The sequence below is a fragment of the Dermacentor silvarum genome, chromosome 8 (genome assembly GCF_013339745.2).
Source record: "Dermacentor silvarum isolate Dsil-2018 chromosome 8, BIME_Dsil_1.4, whole genome shotgun sequence".
In the NCBI taxonomy this organism is placed as follows: Eukaryota; Metazoa; Arthropoda; class Arachnida; order Ixodida; family Ixodidae; genus Dermacentor; species Dermacentor silvarum.
In genome coordinates this window covers 88,844,073-88,863,236 of record NC_051161.1, presented here as the reverse complement: position 1 = coordinate 88,863,236, position 19,164 = coordinate 88,844,073, and the positions used below count along the sequence as shown (strand labels likewise).

At 47.8% G+C, this 19,164-nt stretch overlaps 1 long non-coding RNA gene across 1 annotated transcript; it reads right to left on the bottom strand.

Annotated features, from left to right (window-relative positions):
• Window positions 1–2,024: 2,024 nt before the first annotated feature.
• LOC125947534 (uncharacterized) lies at window positions 2,025–18,700 on the bottom strand. Its single transcript, XR_007468356.1, has 4 exons — window positions 18,631–18,700; window positions 17,293–17,380; window positions 8,239–8,322; window positions 2,025–2,127 (listed from the first exon to the last, which is right to left on the bottom strand). It is a non-coding gene; the product is annotated as an uncharacterized LOC125947534 (long non-coding RNA).
• Window positions 18,701–19,164: the final 464 nt, after the last annotated feature.

Genomic DNA, 19,164 nt, shown 5'->3' with positions numbered 1-19,164 from the left:
GGGAATCGATGCTATTGGAGGCATTTTGCGGGTACCTGGCTATCTAACATTGCTTGGGGTTCCGCAATGCGATAACAGGAGGCCCAACGCGTTTGCGTAAATTGAGTAGTGCGTGGGGGTCGCGAGCGTACGTGTCCGTAGCGACAACAGCACGGTGACGACTACGTTGCAGAAGATCCTATGGCAGCAGTGGCATGATTTCTACGCCGGCCAGTTCGATGCAAGCTTACGACGTGGCAATTGTTTTATTGAGATAGCAATTATATGGACATTTCAAGCGGATTTCCGCCGTCGCCGCGAGAGAGACAGAGTAGATTTTAATGAAGGGAAGGGAGGAGAGGTCGGCCTGGAGACACGCTCTCCGTCGCCGCGAGGTTCCGTATAAAGTCCAGGGGTGATAAAATCGTCGCAGCGCGCCGTATGCGCGAGTGAAAGCGCATACGGCGCTCTTAAAAGCGATCTCCACACGGCTCTGACCTTTGTATGCGCTGTGCATTCGCCGCTCAGTTTCCGTTGAAGCGATAGACCGCGCGAACCTTCGCTCGCTGCGGCGGCTGCGCTTGCTGCCAGTGTTTTGACAGTGGTTGTCTGCGGTCATTGAGTGTGATCTTTCATGTTTGCTTGTGCGTGCTGACACCATGCTTGTTAATTCAGTTCGTAATCGAATGTGTCCAAGTTTATACAGCCGATAAAACTACTATTCCTACTCCGAATAGCTCTCTACTAATTTGCTATCGCAATTGATGCTTCGCCTTTCGAGCGTAACTGCGACATTTTTTTATTCATGCTAATCCGCTTTGCAGTCCTTATCGCCCTCGCCACTTTCCCGTGCTATTTTTAATGCGAAGCATCATTTGCCTCACTTTTGGCACTCTGTGGCCGGTAGGTTGGTACCTAGGTATACGTTCCCGTCTCGCCTCGCTTTAAACAGCAGAAAATAATGTGTGACCGACGGTGGAATTGAACCTCAAGGGCTCTTGATTGTCAAAGGACGTTTTTTTAGTAAACATGGAACATTCTTAGGTGCTTCCAGACCAATGTTAAGGCGCTAAAATAGATAAAATGAGATCACTTCTCCCACTGTAGGTTACGAGTTGAGACGCGTGCGGTAACAACAGCTACAAAATGTCAGTTTTACGCCGGAGGCAACGAAGGTTAAAATTCACAAGCAAATATCACGTGGAATATTTATGTTTTTTGACACTCATCATTTGACGCAAAATTTCTATTGCCACATCTTGAACAATTGCAATGTTGAAACTGCTCCGTAGGCGGAGGGAGCAATTATCGCCTGAAATACTGGAAGTGCTGCTTGGTAACACTGATCTAAATAATTCGCTAAAATAAAACCTTTCCTGCACACTTTCGTTCTCTTTCGTTTTTACAGGACCCGCTATATGCAATTGCAGCCACAGCACACTTTTGGCATTGCAGAAAGTTGTATACACAGTTATGATCTTAAAAAGGAACACGAGACAGCGAAAGGCAAACGTGCTTTTCATCGTCTGTTCGATGCTGCCCTCAATGTCATCATTACTGAGTGGTGTAACATTGCGGATGTGTGTTTTGGCAATGTTTCTTATTATCAAGTAACCGTGATAACAAAAAGTCTAATGAAAAAAAATGTTAGGTCACATTTCCATTAAAAGTAAAGCCGTCATGCTACAGAAATTAAATTTGACCTTTGAAATTTGAAATGCTCAAATGAATTACAGTGCTTCACACAGCGATGGCAGCAGTGATTTCTGCTATGCTCGAATAATTTTGTATTGTGGGCGCAAGCAAGAAAATGATAAAAGCAGCGCGATATTAGAAGCTTCGAGAAGAAAACTATCCTGATAAGTGAGATGTATATGTTTAAGCAAAACCTCCAAGTGAGATTTTTATTACAAGCGAGCAACATCGATTACATGACATTACTGAAGTTTGTGTTTAATGTAAATACGCTTCCCGCAACGCCAACTGCGGTATTCATCTCCGGATTTTTTTTTCTTTTCGATACACGTGCCATTGTGGCACTGGTCTTCTTTTGTGTTGCGGGACACCGCCACCCTTGAATTACGCAGCCTAAAGGCACTTTCCATCCTGGCATGGCTTTCCCTGGCAGCATTCGATGGCCTTGTGACACTGAGAAAAGGAGACAGGAGATAGCATTGTAATGATTTTGCAGTAACAGTGTAGCGGGAACACAACTGATTGGAACAAATCTGATTGGAAAATAATAAGGCATCGTAATCACTGGCTTGCCAACTCGGCAAGGAAGGGCCATATGCCTATTTGTTAGCAAACAGCAAACGTGTACACTGGTGGTGCACTGCTTTGTATTTACCTAATTAATAATAACACAACTCGCGATCATTTTCTAAAACAGTAGAGGTTAAGTACTTTAGAAATATTCGAATAACCACTCGCATACACCTCAAGGTAAAACATAGCCAACCAGTTTCCCGTGTTCGTCAATTCATACCTCCAGAAATAATTTCCATCGCTACGGAAGCGTACGAATCGAATTTACACTGGCTGATACATGTTATAGCTAGGACTAAAAGCCTAGAGAAGCGGCAAACGGAAGATAAATCACAGACGAATGACCCGTCCCTGCGCAAGTACTCCACTTAGCTACTATAATTACCAGGCAGGCATAATTTTTGGAAAGGAGCTGAACCAGGAGTGTAAATTCATCCTGACGTCGCGTTCGATACGGCGATTCTATCACGTAAGAAGAGCTTGAGACCGGGCTATTCGGGTAAACACACCTAATATTCGTGCGCAGACATTTCCAAAAGACCACACTGCGGCCATATACAGACACAGGACACTAAGCGCAACAAAGGCTAGTTCATAAAAAATAAATAAATGAATAAAGACCTGTTTTCGTTGCGTGTCCTGCTTCTGTGTATGCCACAGTGTGCATTTTTCTGTAATTTTTGTGCTAATTTGTTTTAGCGTAAACTTCTACAAAAGCTTCTCACTGCCCTTACGAAAAAAAATCAAGAAAACTGCCACCTTTAGTACAACGATAGGCACCAATGTACGCACTATAGGATCTATTCACACTGCTGGATAGGATCACAAACTGTTGGCCAGCGTGCTGGACAGCATCTGTAGCGTCAGACATCCTAGCTGTTTGGCAGGTAGTTTCGCAAGCCATGCGCATGAAGTGTGAGCCAATGTTGATCCTGTTCAGCGAAGGTTAGGCCTGGCGCCGTCGAGTTCGTGCACCCGCTGCCGGAGGACCTGAACTGAAAGTAAGCAGCTCAGCACGAAGGAAACTGCTTTTATAGTTCAGTTCTGGCCTTAGCAATTTGAAATAAACTGGTCGTCGCTTCCCGCGGCGCGTACACAATAAGCTGCAAGCGGGAACAGAGCGCTCTGCCCAACGGCTGTGCCAACATCTGTATATATACGTCACCGTTCCCGTAGGCTGCCGGTCGCATTCGCAACGTAGATGGGTGGGTCTGTTGTCATGCTGACACATTTATTAATTCCTGAGATGTACTGTATTTCTATGTGTCAAACGCGAAACAAGAGACGGTGCATTCGGTACAGCAGCATAAACAACCATCTCGCTCAGTTATATACCAGAGGTGTCAGCGATGGCATCCGCGTTTTCGCAGGAGAACAACACGGCCTTTAAATGAGCGCTTATGCGAGCACAGTTTTCTCTAATAATGCTTTATGATACGCGCAAATTGTAAGTATGATGAAGTTAAAGAATAGCGAGAATGATTTAACAGCTCGATATATGTAACAGTCGCCGTTATTAAAGGGGCTCAGCCGCTCATACTGACTCGTCTCACGGTGGAACAACGCAGCTGAGTATGCGCAGATGTGTGTGTCTTATTCTACGTTTTGACATTATTTCGAATAAGCGATGCACCTTTCCCCAGTATTTGCAGCTAACAACGATCTGTGGCTGTAGATGTCGATCTAAACAAGTGCACCACTTTGCTAAATCTGACGCGGAAGGCTGCGCACTCAAATACTTCTTATTTATGCGAAATGTCTAAAGAATCTGTAAAAAGAATAAAAAAGTGAGGTGCAAGTGCACAAGTCAGCGACAAGAAACTCCAACGCAGCCGCGACGGCAGACGGAACTCAGCGTGTCTTTATCGGCCGCACTGTTAACACAACAGCGTCCTCAGGCCTGCTTACCCTATATATATATATATATATATATATATATATATATATATATATATATATATATATATATATATATATATATATATATAGTCTGTGAGTGCTACGTGACTTCCAGGAATGACATGCTGCCCCGGAGAAGCCATCAATAATTATTCGCGATCCACGAAACGCACACCCGATGTGACTCATTGCCTAATCGGGGCACAGCGTTTTTCGTCCATCGACCTACGGTGCGGATATTGGCAAATGGCCGTGGATGATGTCGATCAGGAAAAGACCGCCTTTATAACGCCTGATGGTCTTTACCACTTCAGTGTTATGCCTCTTGGGCTATGCAACGCCCCGGCTACCTTTAAGCTTATGATGGACTCATTACTCCAAGGATTCAAGTGGTCGACTTGTTTCTGCAACGTAGACGATGTTATTGTGTTCTCGCCCACATTCAGCACACACATTGAGCGGATTTCAGCTGTACTTGCTGTTTTTCGCAAGGCCGGTATACAGCTCAACTCGAAGAAATGTAACTTCGGCCACCGTGAAATTACTGTCCTTGGACATGTCGTCAATGCGTCTGGCATCCGACCGGACCCGGAGAAAATTCGCGCCGTGAAGGAGCTTCCTGCTCCACAGTCCCCTAAAGATGTCCGAAGTTTCGTGGGCCTTTGCTCTTACTTCCCCGCTTTGTTAAAAATTTTGCCACCATAGTACGCCCTCTGACAGATGTCCTGAAGAAAAGTGTTCCGTTTTCATGGGGAGCCTCTCAGGCCGCCGCCTTTTCTCGCCTTACCACCATACTCATCACCCCGCCGATTTTAGGACACTTCGATAGGTCAGCCCCTACAGAGGTGCACACCGATGCCAGTGGCCACCCAGTGGCCATGGCATCGGTGCCGTCTTGGCACAAGTTCAGCACGGCCATGATCGTGTTATCGCGTACGATAGCCGTCTTTTGTCACTTGCGGAGCGGAATTACTCTATTACCAAGCGCGAATGTTTGGCCCTTGTATGGGCAATAGCGAAATTCCGCCCCTATTTATACGGCATGCCCTTTTCTATTTGTAAAGGACCACCACGCCCTCTGTTTGCTTTCGTCCTTAAAAGATCCCACAAGGAGGCTTGGGCTTTGCGGCTATATAGGAGTATTCCAATGATGTGGTGTATACGCCTGGTCGACTACACAATGACGCCGACTGCTTGTCCTGTTAGCCTGTAAACACGCCCGCAAACGCCAACACGGACGCTTCCGAAAGGGCTATTTCCATTTCCCAGTTTTTGGACATGGCCATGGAGCAACGCCATGACGCTACTTTGAGGACCCTCATTGACCGAATGGAATCTGCTCCTACTGATCCATCGTTATGGTGGTTCGTCCTCAACGACGGGATATTATACCGCCCCAATTTTCATCCTGACGGTCCTCCCCTTCTCTTTGTGGTTTCCCATCATCTCCGCTCAACCGTGCTTCAGGAGCTACATGACGCCCCTACTGCCGGACACCTTGGGATTGCTCGCACTGACCACCGCTTGCGCCACCGCTTCTACTATTATAGTAGAAGCGGTGGCGCAAGCGGTGGTCAGTGCGAGCAATCCCAAGGTGTCCGGCAGTAGGGGCGTCATATATATATATATATATATATATATATATATATATATATATATATAGTTTCATCACCCCACCTAGTTTTCTGCCGTCCTCGACTGCGCTTCCCTTCTCGTGGTATCCTGTAACTCTAATGGTCCACCGGTTATTCATCCTACGCATTATATGGCCTGACCAGCACTATTTATTTCTCTTAATGTAAATTAGAATATCGGCTATCCCCGTTTGCTCTCTGATACACACCACTCTCTTCCTGTCTCTTAACGTTAGGCCTAACATTTTTCGGTCCACCGGTTTTTGTGTGGTCTTTAACTTGTTCTCGAGCTTCTTTGTTAACCTCCAAGCTTCTGCCCCATATGTTAGCACCGGTAGAATGTAATGATTGTACACTTTGTTTTCAACGACGGTGGTGGCCTCCCTAATGTTTGAATCACGGCGCTGGTTTAGCTGTTCAATATTTGTAACAGAGACGTCGTCTAATTACGCGTCCATACGGGGCTTCTGTTTGGTATACCGAATTCGCCTGTACATGGCTGAAAATCATTGTCATCAACTTATTTTTATGTCCACTGAAGGACGAAAGCCACTCCGAGAGATTTAGACTTGAACCTGTCTTCCGCTAGCTGATTCCAACTTGCGCTTGCAAATTTCCTAGTTTCATCAGCCCACCTAATTTTCTGCCTTCCTCGACTGCGCTTTCCATGCCTCTTCCGGTGGTCTAATGGACCACCGGTTATCTGCTCTACGCATTACCTAGCCGTCTGAGCTCCATATTTTTATCCTAATGTAAACTAGAATATCGACTATCCCAGATTGCTTTCTCATCCGCACCGCTTTCTTCCTGTCTCTCAACTTTACGCCTAACATTTCTCGTTCCATCGCTCTTTGCGCGGTCCTTAATTTGTCCTCGAGCTTTTTTTGTTAACCTCAAAGCTTCTGATGATGATGATGAATGTAGTGTTTTGTGGCGCAAGGGCAACCTCAAAGTTTCTGCCCCGTCTGTTAGCACCGGCAGAATGCAATGATTATGCACTTTTCTTTTCAACGCCAGTGGTAATCTCCCACTCAGGACTTGGTAATGTCTGCCGTATGCGCTCCAATCTATTTTCATTCTTCTGTAAATTTCTTTCTCATGATCCGGGTCCTCTGTCAGTAATTGACCTAGATAAACGTACTCCTGCACAGACTCTAAAGACTGAATGGCGATCACGAATTCCTGTTCCCTTGCCAGGCTATTAGACATTACCTTTGCCGGCTGCATATTAATCCAACTCTGCTTTTACACGTTCTCGATTAGGGTTCAACGTATGTATCAGAAATTATAAAAACAAAAACAAATTCCGGCATTGAACCTCCGGAAACTTCACACAGAACTATGAGAGACGCAGTAATGGAGGGCTCCGTAATAATTTTGATCACCTGGGGTTCTTTAAAGGTCACACAAAGCACAATACACGAGCGTTTTGGCATTTCGCGCCCGTCGATATGCGGTTGCCGCGGCCTGGAGTTGAACCCACGACCTCGTGTGCTCAGCAGGACAACGCCATATTCACGAAGCCACCACGGCAAGTCTTGGAAACTCTCGCACATACCAGGGCAATACTTTCCATTTCAACACTAACCTCAGTAGCAGGACACTGCACAGAAAAAGGGCGTTAATTTCCATGTGCAGCACCGAAATACTTGCTTACTGTGTTCAACTGTACAAGAATTTTGTCTTAAAGGTGGCTTCCCTAATGTCTAATGACGCGTCGATAAGGGGCGTCTGTTTGGCATGTACCAAATTCACCGGTATACGCGGAGCCTGAAGCCTTTCAAGAGGGTGACATCTCTCAGTCCCGTTCCAACACAGTTCGCGAAGCGATATTTACAATTCTGTCAGTTGTCGAGCAACGTGCTCTCAGTTTTTTTCAGCATCCATGTAGAGAAGCTGTCGAGCGGTTTATTAACGTGACACAAGCGGTAGAGAAGTGGGGAACAGCCCCGAGCAAGAACCTGGGGTTTTCAAAATATCCGTAGCTCTTTTATATGGGGCTCCTTATGGTCGCACTGTGTACTTTTGGGTCACTAATCCTTATCATTAACTTGTCCAGCATGCAATCTTCTTGTTCTTCTTTGATGTGACAGCGCGCTGGCCAACAGGTCGTCTGCGCTTGTTGAAATGTTGTCTACCGACATTTGCTTGTCGTCCAGTGTGACAGGGGCGTCAGCAGGGCGTTTTTGGCGCAGTTGGTAAGAGTCGACTAGCATGCGGTTTCCGTGTATGAATATGCCTATATAGCAGTTGCGGGGGCTCACTGCTGCCATGTACAACTGAATATATTACTGTTAAGTGCGCGAATGTTCTCTCCACATAATTTCAAATAGACTTATTTTCAGCAGTCGAGCTGAATATTGCCCGATGCTTTAATTGACAGTTAATGCATGCTTTAAGTGCATGTAATAATTTTCGATGCAGTCACCAATGGAGCTATGCGAGAAAGGTCACTTACTGACTGGCCTGGAAGCCGACAGTGCAACATATGATCAGGAGCCTCTGTACCCGCACGAGGGCTAGGCGGCTTAGTAAGTGGCCGCTTCAAGAAATAGAAAAACAAAAAGAAAGCGAAGCATTATCTGCGGAAGCAAATGCTAACAATATTCACACCGTCCTGTCATCAGCAGAATCAATGATATCTCGCAAGCTGCAAGAAAGCATGGTCGTCTACACCATTACTGAATGAGACGTGCACTACAAAATAAAGAAGGAAAAAAAATGGATTTGCAATCGAATTTTAGACGCGCTATAGCTAAAGCGAATGCTGACGTGCACATGCATATGAGAGACCCAGCACGCGAAAAAACTTACTTCATGCAAGCCATCTGGCAACGACCATTGTAGCATGATCTCTTTTGACGCTTTAAACTAAATAATAGATTGTTTTAGCTTTGCGCAATGCGAAATAGGCTACCGTAATTCGGGATATGCTACGCCACTATGCGCTTGCGCCGCCGCTCTGCGGTACCGCTATGACATAATGAGATCAGCGTTTAGCATACCATTGTCACATACCGCACTCGAATATAGCTTTACATTAATGATGCAGTCATCACCCCGCTACCTACCCCATTGAAAGCAACGTTCGGCAGTAACATTCGCGGTAACTGCATCAAGTGTGTCGGATTAAGCGAACTAAGGGAGAGGCGGAAATTGAGGTCCTTTTCTTGCTAATGGTTTCAGAAACTCTTATAGTGTGAAATTTTATTGCAGGAATCGCAGGAAAGCCTGCAGAACACTACAGATATGCGCTGCTTTTTTTTTTCACAAGCGTCTTTAGGGAAGGATAAAGAACCGCAGAATGCCGTGAGTGAAACATCAAAGAATGACAAAGAAAAAAACAACAGGGCAGGTTGTACAAATAAGCTATCTTTACCGACCACGACGTCACCATTGTTGAGTCAATGTTCGGTACTCAGCCTGTAATTCTGTTCAAACAAGTAAGATTCCGAAATCTTTCATCGTACCAAGAAATATCACATAGGGTCCACGGTGTTATGTCATTTTTTTCAGCACAGTATGTATTTGTGCCAGCGCAACAGGAAGCTGTCAAATTGTGCATCACCACTCAAAGCCTGGGCTTTGAATAAAACAATTATTCACAGAGTTCGAAATAAATGTATAATGTACGAAGAAGAGAGGTTCCTGTTTATGATAATAGGAGAAACATAGCAGCCACATTTCTTTCTCTAGATTAATGGAGGTGATCGCTTGGACGCCATCAGAGTGTTTGACAACACAGTGGAGGTGCCAGGTAATTCGGACATACACGTTTTCTGACGCAAGGTTTTCTATTCGATAGGCAAAAAATGGTGTCAGCTTCACGTTAAGGGGTGCGAAGACACTGGCCCTTCTCTAGCTTTAGCTTTGCTTTCCTTTGCTTAACTCGGTTTTTCTTGGCTGGTTCTTAGCCAAACTTGGCCGACCCCGAGTATCAGGACGATACTCGGGGTCTGCGCGCCGTCTTCTAAAGGCCGCTTTATAGTCCGACGTTGAGTTGACGTGCAAGTGCGTTCAGCACTGGAATGCCACGCCAGCGAAAGCGCAGCACTCCACCAGCCCATCTTGCTCGACGAGAGGAGACGCCGCGTAGGGGTCAATGCGAGCGGATGCCTGCAACGTCGGCTCCGGCAAACGGTACGATGCTGCTCCTACCCAATCTCTCCTACGGCCACTAATCTGCTCGAGAAGCGACATAAGTGCCTAAGGAAGACAGGGAAACCGCCCATTCTGGGCGAACTACGACCTTTTTTGTGCTGAGAACGATTATCAGGACCGAGACGCTCGGCTGCCCAGTTAAGCCTCACCCGGACTCTACCTTTCCGCCGACACCACCGGCGACGCCAGCCATTATGATGGAAGTAACGGTTGAAGGCCACACCATAACCGCACAAGAGCTCCAGTCAGACGATTGGACACCAGTGCTGTATAAAGCCTACGCCTCCCGACCAGCCAGTTCGCCGCAATCACCTCACCACTCCGGCAACGCTACCTCCGAGGCAGCTAACCCGAACGCCAGGAACGCGGCTCACGACGCAACAGCCGCCACCCGCAGCGGCAAGACGCCGGCCCGCCTACCACCTGCGACCAAGGAGACGCGCCTCACAGTGCAGCGTAGTAAGCAGCTGCCACCACTCCCACCCAACGCTATTCGAGTGGTCGTTCGCTCGCGAGGTGAACTATCACTTCTAGACGTCCCAACACCTCGACTTACGAAGGCCGTGCAGACCCAGCTCGGAATCACTCTACCAGACGACTTCTGCCTGCGCACCCACCCGACCAACAATACTTTCACCATGGCAACAACAAACTCCCCAACAGCCGATACTCTCAAGACGTTAACCTCCCTCGCAGTTGGAGACGAAACCTACCCTTGCACGGCTTACGTGGCACCCCCACCGGGGTCTACCAGAGGAGTCATCACAAACGCCTATGACGACGAGACCCCAACGCAACTCTACCAAGACTTGGTCAGAAGAAATCCGGAGTACACCATACTAGCAGCCCGACGCATGGGAAAGACGCACTCCATCCTAATCACCTTCGACGCAAACGCAGTCCCGCACTCCATCAAGTACATGGGAGCCATCCACCGCTGCACCTATACCGTGGCAGTCCGGATGCCTGTACTAATTGCAGACAGCCGGGTCACCGTCACGACGTATGCCCAAGCCCGAAAACCAATCTTTTCCCCCGCTGTCGAACACAAAATTCGCAACAAGACCCTCCTTGTACGCCCAAGTGCATTTTGTGTGAGGGCCCTCACCTTACCGGCACGGGATCGTGCAAGGGACGAAACCTTCACCAGCCACGGAAACAGCCAAGCCACCCAGAAACGCAGCAGCGGGAATCGGTCCCACTCAGGGACATTTTCCCCCAATTGTCATCCGGACCCACCCAGCCCAACCAACACAAGCAAGCCTGGACAGAGCCATTGAAACAAGCCTGGAACACGCCCCTTTCTTCTCACAAGCACACGACATCCATGACAATGAATCCCAGTTTACAACACGCCCTGGAGAAATCCCAGGAGGAGGCAGCGGCGGCCAAAGCAGAAGCTACAGCAGCCCGAGCAGAAGCCGCCGCTCTTCGGCAATGCATCGCCAAACTGGAAGCCCAGATAAGTGCTCTTGCTACTGGATCTCCCATTTCACCTACCCCCGCTCCAACCGCACCTCAACCTCCTCCCCTTAACCCGCCCAACGACCATACCTTGCCCAGCCACTCCAACCCTACTTCCTCTCCTGATTCGCTAGCAATGGAGGCTGACACGTAACCCTCTATAAATTCAACTCCATGCACAACGCCACCTCCCTCCACCCCCATCTCACTAGACGACATTCCAACCCTGCTTGAGTCCTTTACTGCTCGCTTTGAGGCAAAATTGCAGGACGCTGTCACTCACATCAACCAGGAATGTGCAACCCTCAAAGACGCGGTTATTCACACAGCACAAGACAATGCTGCTCTTAATCACCGATTTGACGCGCTAACCCAAGTGTTTTCTGACCGCTATAGCGACCTTGAGTCCCGGCTCAATTCTTACGCAACCCGCCTCACAAAGCTGGACTCCACCCCAAGTAGACGTAAGAAGCCTAAAGCAGCTGAAGGACAGGACAACCCTATCCTAGCCACAGCTCACTACTCCCACCCACCTTTATCACGACTCCCAACCCCCCAATCGACTGTCATGATGGCAGCTCCAAACCGTAATCTTACTCTGGCAGTGGAACTGCCGGGGCTTTGGCCAGAAGCCTCATGGGGTCCACCAACTGCTGTCCTGCACTACGGGACCCGACATCCTTGCCCTGCAGGAGCCCTCCAACCCACTCAACCTCCCCGGCTATACTCCTATTCTACCCACATCCCCCCCGCCCACTCGGGTAGCGTTTCTAGTTAGCCGCTCAATCACCACCATCTCCCAATTCCCTAGCGATTCAAGACATTGATCACCTCCATAATCGAGCTTGTGCCACAACACGCTCGAGCGAATAGTATCTTCGTCCTAAATGTATACAGCCACCCTAAATGCCTACAAAGCAACTTCGAACGCCTTTTTACTCTTGCGAAGCGCATAGCAAACAAGTGCTCCTTACTCGTCGTAGGAGACTTTAACGCCCCGCATACGGCCTGGGGTTACCAGCACGACACACCGAAAGGACGTCGGGTGTGGTTAGCAGCGCAACAGACCGGTCTCTTCTTTCTTACCGACCCTACCTCTCCTACACGCACGGGAAACAGTGTCTGTAAAGACACTACACCAGACCTTACATTCGCACATCGCCTCCCTCACGCTACATGAGTGCAACACACAACAGAATCTGGGTAGTGATCATAGCATCATCGAAATTCTCTTTAAATGCTCAACTACCACGCAGACCTCCCAGAAGCTCCACTTTCACGAAGTGGGACTCTTTCCGATCATGTACAGCAGCCCGCATCGTCGTCCCCATCACGGACATCACCGACTGGTCCAAACAATTAGAAGGTGATGTCCGATCCGTAACTCGTCCCTACGAGAGGACTGCCCAAGCGACACAGTTGACTCGCGCCTCCTGCATTTATGGGAAGCTAAAGCAGGCCTAGAACGACGCTGGCAAAGGCAGCGCTGGAACTGAACATTAAGACGCCGCCTCGCCCGTCTCAACAAAGAGATAGAGACGCACGCGGCGACTCTTTCACGACAAAACTGGGAATCACTATGCAACAAGCTAGATGGCAATATGAGTCTACCTCAGACCTGGAACCTCTTCAGGCACTTGATAGACTCCACTCAATCTAAGACCACACAAAGACACAAACTCACCAAACTCATACATACTTCCGATACACCTCCACCGGAATTCCTCCAAGAACTTAGAAATCAGTACTTCCCCACATACCCTCCTGTATTACACCCCGACTATGCAGGCCCCACTAACGACCTCCTTGACCAACCCATTACAGAAGCAGAAGTTCCGGCTGAACTCCAGAGACTTAACACGTCCTCAGCCCCCGGCCCAGACGAGGTACATAACAAGGCGCTCCGGAATCTCGACGCCCAATTCATTGCTGCCCTTACCGAATACTCTAACGGGTGCTGGCAAAAGGGCACCCTCCCACCGCAATGGAAGAGGACAAAGTCGTGTTCTTACCCAAACCTGGGAAACCTCTGCTCACCTCTAACCTCAGACCGATCTCCCTCACTTCTTCTGTCGGCAAACTCATGGAGCATGTACTCCATACCAGGCTCAGCAAGTACCTTGAAGGCAACAATCTCATGCCCACCCGTATGTTTGGATTTCGTCCTGGGCTTTCCGCACAGGACGTCTTCGTACAGCTAAAACAACACATTCTAGATTCTCAAACCTACGACACCAAAGCTATCCTAGGTGTGGATCCCACCAAGGCATTCGATAACGTTACACACTCAGCTATCCTACAGAACCTTACAACCCTGGCAGTGGGCACCAGGATGTACAACTACATCCGAGACTTCCTCAGCCAGCGCACAGCTACACTTACCTTCGGCGACCACCACCTCCCAGGCATAACACTGGAAGTACGAGGTACGCCCCAGGGAGCCGTCCTCTCCCCTATTCTATTCAACATAGCACTTATTCACTTACCCCAACTAGCTCAAATCCCCGACATCCATTTCAGCCTTTACGCCGACGACATCACTGTCTGGACAAACCGCGGCAGTGCCGCCGAAATAGAAAAACATCTACAATTGGCACTAAACACCATCGACACATATGTACAGGAGCGTGGCCTGACCTGCTCCCCTTCCAAATCAGAGTTCTTTCTATACCGCCCCAAGCAACACGATTCAGTCATTCCTTCCATCTCCCTTACGCTAGGTACCCATCCTATCCCACTAGTATCCAAAATCCGCGTGCTAGCACTAGTTCTACACTCCCATGGCGCGCACGGAGAAGTCATAAAGACTCTCCAAACACACGCTCAACAGACCACCCGACTTATTCGCCGCATAGCGAACCGCCGGGCTGGCCTACGCGAGCGAAAGGCACTTCGCCTTGCCCAGGCTTACATCATAAGCCGCACCACATATGCCCTTCCATACCTACCCCTCCGACAGAAGGAGAGAGACCGGGTAAACGCGCTCCTACGCAGTTGCACGAAAATGGCTCTACGCCTTCCCCCCAGCACATCCACCGACAGACTCCTCAAACTCGGTGTCCACAACACCTTTGAGGAACTCACAGAAGCCACCTTTACGGCACAAATATCCCGTCTATCTAACTCAGCCGCTGGCCGCGCTCTATTATCCCAATTAAGTCTATCCGCAATTACACACCCTACCGAGGGTGTCCCCCTTTCTTCTATCCCCCGCTCTAACCTCAACATACCTCCCATCCCCAAGAACATGCACCCTGAGCGAGATGGGAACCGCAGAATAGCAAGGGCTCGGGCTCTCCACAAACAGTACAGCGAGGACCATGATGTGGTCTACGTGGACGCAGCAGAATATACGTCAGGCTTCCGTATGGCCCTGGCGGTAGCCGACAATCAGGCAAAGCTTCTAACCTCCAGCTCAATCATCACCAATTCCACCACAGAGGCAGAAGAGGCAGCCATCGCGCTTGCTCTCATCTCTACATCTGCCACCAAAATTATCACTGACTCCAACTCTGCCATCGTCAACTATGCCAACGGCTACATATCCCGCACCGCTGCTCGCTTACTACGCTTCTGGCAGCCCCGGCGCCCCATAACCCTCATCTGGACGCCAACACATGCCGGCCTCCCTGGCAATGAGGAGGCTCATTTCCTAGCCCGAGGTCTCACATTCCGGGCAGGAGGAGTCGAGCCCCCTCTACGGGCCAGGGAGCGCCTGCCTTCTTTCAGTGATATCCTTTCGTACTACCGGGACGAACGAAGGGAATACACACCCCCAGCCCCATCCCTCACCATAGCGCAGGCCGCACACTGGCGACGACTACAAACTCGGACTGCCCCATACCCCTTACTGCTACATGCACATTACCCAGACCAATTCCCCTCCTCATACAAACTTTGCGGTAAACTAGGAGACTTCCTACACACCCTCCTCACATGCCCCACCTTCCCTCATCCCCCATCACAGACCATGGCGGAGTCTTACTGGGAGACTCTTTTGACCTGCACTTCCCCTCAAGACCAGTGCTGGATCATCTCCAGTGCTATGAGAAGGATTGCGCTCCAAGGGCTCTCCTTCGCTTTGTAAGGGTGCGTCCTCACAGTAAGGGAGCACCCAAGTGCCATGTAGGGGTCTTCGCCCCCACCATCAATGGCAATAAAAGTTTCTACCACCATCACCTGCTCGACGAGACGCGGGTGAGGTCCATTCTGGGTGACGACGCCGGTGCGAAATGCAGCATGTCGCATCTCGACACCGGCTGCAGCCGGGGCATGCCGACGAACGCCGGATACGTCGGCCGCGCCTCGCGCTGTGGAGAGGGTAACCTGGGAGAGGGTGGTAACCTCCCCCGAGCGATGACGTCATGTGCGTCGCCTAGCAATGCCTCGCACCATCTGTGCGAGCCATTGTTTGGCAACGCGCGGTGACGTCATCGCCAGGCGAAGTTTTTTTTTTTTGTTCACACTACACGGCCTATAACCAAGAGCTTAAACAGCTCCGCTGTTAAAATGTTACTGTTCTCTATAACTGTTTACAAATGCTGTCCATATACTTTTGTATGAAATACTTTTGCGATTCAAAGTTGTGCATGAATACTTTGCTGTGACAGCAATTATTACAAGCTCGAAATTGGGTTTGCTATTTCCATCTGCTGTCAATCAGGGGACGTATTCCTCGGTGATCACTTTCGGCGATACTATCGCCTCGGCCATCAGACGCACCCCGATTAGCTGGTTGAGCACTACGTTACGAGAAGGCGATAGCATCGCCGACAGTGATCGTCCGAGAATACGTCCCCTGTCCGATACAACATCGCCCAGCCGTCTCCTGAACCTCACTTCACAATCACCCATGGCGACAAGAACAAAATGCTGCACACCATCATAATTGGCGATCAAACTTACGTCCCTGTGGTATCGTGCAGATGGGAATTGAACCGTCTAACAGCTGAGCTTTCGCTGAAGATTTGCGCTAGCAAATTTGAGTGGGATTACAGTAGGCAGTACAGTAGTGACGAGGACAACATTGGGCACATTGTGAAGAAGTTGTTCTTAAGCAGACGGCGGTGTCTTCTGCGAGAGCGTGTTGCTTTATCAGAATCAGTTTACTCATGTCATTGAGGAGGTAGGATTAACAAGAGATGTGTGTACAGAAGGAGGTCCCGTAGACAGAAACTGAATTGGGACCTCTTGTTCAGAAGCAGAGGAATGACTGAAGCACACGATTATAAGAAGCTGTATGCGTGGCACTCACATTGAATATTCGCTCTCATCCCAGACAGGCTAGCTCAGGCCTACCTCTCTGCCGTCTTTCAAATTAATTCTCTCTCTCTAGCTTTGCCAGCTGTACCCCTAAATCATCTGAAATATTTCCAACGACCTCTCATCTTAAGTGCATTCTGACTGCTTATTTGAGCTAGGCTCACATGGAAATCTCTCAGGATTCTACACAGATGTCACTTATTATGCGCGCTATACCTTGTTCTTATAAAAGGAGGTACTGAAGTGAGGGAAGCAACAACAACGTTCTTGAAAGTAATAAAAAATGTGATCCAGCAGAAAATTTAGAAAAAAGTGGTAACCATTCAATTGCTTAATATAAGTCTGGCGAATGGGTGAGTAAGGTTGCTCATTAGCTTAAGTTAAACGCGTGAACACATAGAGCAGAGAAGTAATAACGTTAAGGTGCCCAAATAAATTGCGCTCCCTTATATCCCACGATAGTTGCATGAAAAATTGGGCATTAGTTACTTCCTGGCATAGCAAGTGTCACATTAAACGAATCGCGAGATCGACTCGTGGCATGTGAGCTGTGTAGTATCAAGGCGTTTTCAGTAATGATGCAAATTTTTTAGCACAATAACGCAAAATACAAAAAAATACAAACCGCCACATCTTGCGCCGCTGCCACACCAAAATACAGAAGGAACCCCAAGATTATCGACACGGTCCGGCTCATTGTGGCGCGCTGTAGTCTGGGAAGTGTAAAGGTTTACGACATTGACTATACAGTCTAATACTGTTTAATCGACGATGCATAGTACGGACGTTTTTATCAGTTAAACATAGTATCTATGAACTAGAAAACTGTCTGTCGACGAGCGGACACTATAAAAGCATGACATTTACGCGGCCTATAAAAGAAGTCATCAAAATATCACAAGACATTGCTATAATATACTAGATATCTTTTGTGTACCTTCCATTCGAAAAGAAAACGTCAACTATAATGTATGTGGTCCTTAGGTGGTACGAACATAATCAATAGGCAGGATAGTTTAGACGCAGGCGCCGGTAACACTGACACGCACGCAGGCTGTTCTACTACGACGTGGATGGTTCAACGAATGCACAAAATTGTACACGTTACTTATACTTACTATGTCCCCGGTGACTCTAAATATCAGGTGGTCATATTATACCACTGCCGCTATCAGCTGACGACTTGTCGGGTCTATAGGAAATTATCTATGGAAAAAAATTGCGGCTGCTGTCCGAGAGGGAAAAAAAAATTCGGTTAGTAAACCGAGGGCTTTTCAAACTTTAGCTTTCTGAGGCCTGTGTGCTTGCATTAGAGCATTGAAAACCTCTGAAATAATTCAGTATGGCGGCAGTCTTCACCTTTGATTGAAGAGAAATATATTGAGGGCCAGGAAAACAGCATTTTTTTGGAAATGACGCATTCATCAATATGCCGGTTAGAAAATAAACTGCAGCACACAATGCTGGCGATGGGATGTTTTTTGTTTTCATGCAGTAACAGACACTGGCATTACTTGCATCATTTACCTCGGAGAATTCGATTTTTAAACTATCTTCTGCGAAATTTTGTGAGCGTTATATAACCATGACGGGGTAATACCTATCATTCAGACTTCGAATGGGGCCATAAAGTTGTTATGTCTATGACGGCTGTACATAAAAGCGACTTCTAGGATAATGCTTTCCATAGCTATCAATTCATTCAGCCCAATAGAGATGAGCTGCAATGGTCACTCCGTTGCATTGGCTAGCTTAAACATCAGAGAATATGAAATATTGATTTGAATAAGGCAACTTCTCTCGCTTAATTTTTTCCATGTCCTTTATAAGTAGTTGAGGGTGCACTAAAATAAATAAGTGGTTAGTTTGCACTCTTGTCAGTGTCTCTGCCTTGTTTGTGCCTGTTTTGTACATAGCACAGAAATAACATGAAAATGAACAGAACGCTGCTCGAGTTGCTTACCTTATAGCAAATGAGCGATTCGGTTACGGGTAATCACGATGGCCACGAGATAATGTTGGTTAAGTCTAAGAGAGTGCTCTTCTATACAGCTGTGCTAAGATGAAGAAAGCAGCTGCATTATTTTAGTGATGCTCCTTAATAAAAAAAAAGAGTTAAATTTGAAAAAAATAAATCTATTATAATAGGTATAGTGCGAAGCATGAGTTTAACTACGTGATTCAGAGACAAGTTTAATTGTTAACTGAAAAGAAGCGGCATAAGGGCATAGCTGTAAATGCGCGTTGTTAGGAATGCGAAACGGAAAAGCAATTTACAATTTTTACGTTTCTTTTGAGCCGACCTTGAAACAATTGCTGAATTTTAAGCGCTATTGTGAGTAGTGCCATCTCTCCAGGCGGCCGAAGTAAATGTAGAATGCGCGTGTTTCGTTCGATAGTGTAAACTAGGATCCTTTTCTTCTTCGTTTTTTTTTTTTTGGGGGGGGGGGGGGGGGGGGGGGAGATTCTCACTAAATGATAAGCATGATACCTTGGG